Here is a 4,774-nt window from a genome sequence, read left to right as displayed (position 1 = left end):
CCATGTTCATGGATTGGTAGAATCAACATCATTAAAATGTCCATACTACCCAAAGCAATCTATAAATTCAACACACTTCCCATTAAAATACCAACGGCATACTTCATAGATCTAGAACGAACTCTCCAAAAATTCATCTGGAATAAAAAAAAGACCCCAAATAACTGCAGCCATCCTAAAAAAGAACAAAGTAGGTGGGATCTCAATACCAGATATCAAGATGTATTACAAAGCCACTGTTCTCAAAACTGCCTGGTATTGGCACAAGAACAGACTTTTAGATCAATGGAATAGAATAGAGAGCCCAGAAATTGGCCCGAACCAATATGCTCAATTAATATTTGACAAAGGAGGCAAGAACATACAATGGAGCCAAGATAGTCTCTTCAATAAATGGTGTGGGGAAAATTGGACAGATACATGCAAGAAAATGAAACTAGACCACCAACTTACACCATACACAAAAATAAACTCAAAATGGATGAAGGACTTAAATGTACGACAGGAAACCATGAAAATTCTAGAAGAATCCAAAGGCAACAAAATCTCAGACATATGCTGAAGCAATTTCTTCACTGATACAGCTCCTAGGGCACTTGAAACTAAAGAGAAAATGAACAAATGGGACTACATCAAAATAAAAAGCTTCTGCACAGAAAAAGAAACCATCAACAAAACAACGAGAAAACCCACTGTGTGGGAAAACATATTTGCCAATGTCATATCTGATAAGGGCCTAATCTCCAAAATTTATAGGGAACTCATACAACTTAACAAAAGGAAGATAAACAATCCAATCAAAAAATGGGCAAAGGCCGAAACCGGTTTGGCTCAGTGGATAGAGTGTCGGCCTGCAGACTGAAAGGTCCCGGGTTCGATTCCGGTCAAGGGCATGTACCTGGGTTGCGGGCACATCCCCAGTGGGAGATGTGCAGGAGGCAGCTGATCGATGTTTCTCTCTCATCGATGTTTCTAACTTTCTATCTCTTTCCCTTCCTCTCTGTGAAAAATCAATAAAATATATTTTTTAAAAAAAAATGGGCAAAGGACCTAAATAGACACCTTTCAAAAGAGGACATTCAGAAAGCCAAGAGACATATGAAAACATGCTCAAAGTCACTAATCATCCAAGAGATGCAAATCAAAACAACAATGAGGTACTATATCACACCTGTCAGACTGGCTATCATCAACAAATCAACAAACGACAAGTGCTGGAGAGGATGTGGAGAAAAAGGAACACTTGTGCACTGCTGGTGGTAATTCAGACTGGTGCAGCCACTATGGAAGACAGTATGGAGTTTCCTTAAAAAACTGAAAATGGAACTCCCATTTGACCCTGTGATCCCACTTCTAGGAATATATCCCAGGAAACCAGAAACACCAATCAGAAAGGATATATGCACACCTATGTTCATAGAAGCACAATTCACCATAGCTAAGATCTGGAAACAGCCTAAGTGCCCATCAGTAGATGAATGGATTAGAAAACTGTGGTACATCTACATGATGGAATACTATGCTGCTCTAAAAAGGAAGGAACTCTTACCATTTGCAATGTCATGGATGGAACTAGAGAGCATTATGCTAAGTGAAATAAGCCAGTCAATGAAGGAAAAATACCACATGATCTCACTCATTCATGGATAATAGAGACCATTATAAACTTTTGAACAATAATAGATACAGAGGCAGAGCTGCCTCAAACAGATTGTCAAACTGCAGCGGGAAGGCCGGGGAGGGTTGGGGGGCAGGAGGTAGGGGGTAAGAGATCAACTAAAGGACTTGTATGCATGTATATAAGCATAACCAATGGACATAAGACACTGGGGGATAGGGGAGGCTAGGGGACTGTCTAGGGCGGGGGGATAAAATGGACACATATGTAATACCCTTTGTAATACTTTAAGCAATAAAAAAAAGAAGAAACAGATGAAAAAATCAATAAATTATGTAAGAACCAAGAAGAAATGAAGAGTGATATAGCTGCAATAAAAAACACCATTGAAAGTTTCAACAGTAGACTAGGAGAAGCAGAGGACCAAATTAGCGAATTAGAAGACAGGGAAACAAAACACACCCAAACTGAACAGCAATTGGAGAAAAAAATTAAAAGACAGGAGGAGAGCCTAAGGGAGCTATGGGACAACATAAAATGAAACAACATATGAATAATAGAGGTGCCAGAGCAACAGAAAGAGGAACAAGGGTTAGAAAAGCTATTTGAAGAAATAATATCAGAAAACTTTCCAGAGGTGGGGAAGAAAAATATCACACAAGCAAAGAGAGTCCCAAACAAGGTGAACCTGAAAGGACTCACACCAAGACACATCATAATTACCGTGGCAAATGTTCAGGACAAAGAGAGAATCTTAAAGACTGCAAGAGAGAGACAGAAAGTTACATTCAAGGGATCTCCCATTAGATTATCAAATGATTTCTCAACAGAAACACATCAGGCCAGAAAAGAATGGACAGAAATTTACAAAGTGATGCAAAGCAAAGGTCTGAATCCAAGAATATTCTATCCAGCAAGGCTATCATTCACAATTGAAGGGGAAATAAGAAGCTTCACAGACAAAAAAAAAGGCTAAGTGAGTTTATCACCACGAAGCCAGCAATGCAAGAAATGCTAAAGGGACTGGTGTAAAAAGAAGAAATAAAAAGCTAAGAAAGAAAACAGCCACACACAAAAAGAAATGGCTACAAACAAGTACCTTTCAATTATAACTTTAAACATAAATGGACTAAATGCTCCAAACAAAAGACAACGAGTGGCTGAATGGATAAAAAAACATGACCCATACATTTGCTGTCTACAAGAGACCAACCTCAGAAGAAGGGACTCACACAGACTGAAAGTGAAGGGATAGAAAAATATTTTTCAGGAAAATGGAAATGAAAAAAAAAAGCTGGGGTAGCAATACTTATATCAGACAAAATAGACCTCAAAGTGAAGGCCATAACAAGAGATAAGAAAGGCCACTTCATAATACTAAAGGGATCGATGCAACAAGAAGATATAACCCTGATAAACATATATGCACCCAGTGCAGGAGCACCCACATACATAAAAAAAACTCCTAAAGATATCAAAGGAGAGATCGACAACAATACAATCATAGTAGGGGACTTTAATACACCACTGACATCACTGGATAAATTCTCCAGACAAACAATCAGCAAAGAAACAGCAATCCTAAATGACTCACTAGATCAGCTGGACTTAATTGACATCTTCAGAACACTTCACCCCAAAACCACGGAATATACAGTCTTCTCAAGGGCTCATGGGACATATTCAAAAATAGACCACATATTGGGTCACAAGCAAAGTCTCCCCAAATTCAAGAAGATTGAAATCATACCAAGCATCTTCTCAGACCACGATGGCATAATATTAGAACTAAAAACAACCAAAAATACTCAAACACTTAGAAGCTGAATAGCATGTTATTAAATATTGATTGGGTTACCAAAGAGATCAAAGAAGAAATTAAAAACATCCTGGAAACTAATGACAATGAAAACACAACAATCCAAAACCTATGGGACACAATGAAAGCAGTCCTGAGAGGGAAGTTTATAACTCTACAGGCCTATCTCAAACAAAACAAGAAAAAATGATAGTAAATCATCTAACTCTACAACTCAAAGAATTAGAAAGAGAGCAACAAGAAAACCCCAGAGTGAGCAGAAGGAAGGAGATAATAAAGATTAGAGCAGAAATAAATGACATAGAGACAAAAAAAAAAAATACAGAAAATCAATGAAGCCAAGAGCTGGTTCTTTGAAAGGATAAACAAGATTGATGAAGCTCTAGCCAGGCTCACAAAGAAGCAAAGAGAGAGGACCCAAATAAACAAAATCAGAAATGAAAGAGGAGAAATAACAACAGACCTCACAGAAATACAAATGATTGTTAAACAATACTATGGAAAACTCTACTCCAACAAATTAGACAACCTGGAGGAAATGGACATATTCCTAGAAAAATACAACATTTCAAAACTCAATCAGGAAGAATCTAAAAATCCCAACAGGCCAATAACTATGGAAGAAATTGAAGCAGCCATCAAAAAGCTTATATCAAACAAAAGCCCAGGACCAGACAGCTTCACAGGGGAGTTTTACCAAACATTCAAGGAAGAACTAAAACCTATCCTCCTCAGACTACTACAAAAAAATCCAAGAGGAAGGAACACTTCCAAGCTCATTTTATGAAGCCAGCATCATCCTAATACCATAACCAGGGAAAGACAACACAATGAAAGAGAATTACAGGACAATATCCCTCATGAACATAGATGCCAAAATCCTCAATAAAATCTTAGCAAATTGGATCCAGCAGTACATCAGAAAGATCATACACCATGACCAAGTAGGATTTATCCCGGGGATGCAAGGATGGTACAATATCTGCAAATCAATAAACGTGATACATCACATAAACAAATTGAAAGAAAAAACCACATAGTCATATCAATTGATGCATAAAAAGCATTTGACAAAATTCAACACCCATTTTTGATAAAAACTCTCAGCGAGGTGGGAATAGAAGGATCATACCTCAACATAATAAAAGCCATATATGACAAACCCACAGCCAACATCATACTCAATGGACAAAAACTAACACCATTTCCCCTAAGAACAGGAACAAGACAGGGATGCCCACTCTCACCACTCCTGTTTGATATAGTACTGGAAGTATTAGCCATTGCAATTAGACAAGAAGAAAAAATAAAAGGCATCCAAATTGGAAAAGAAGAAG

This window comes from Myotis myotis, unplaced genomic scaffold (genome assembly GCF_014108235.1).
Source record: "Myotis myotis isolate mMyoMyo1 unplaced genomic scaffold, mMyoMyo1.p scaffold_m19_p_4, whole genome shotgun sequence".
Taxonomy (NCBI): domain Eukaryota; kingdom Metazoa; phylum Chordata; class Mammalia; order Chiroptera; family Vespertilionidae; genus Myotis; species Myotis myotis.
This window is presented reverse-complemented; position numbering follows the sequence as displayed.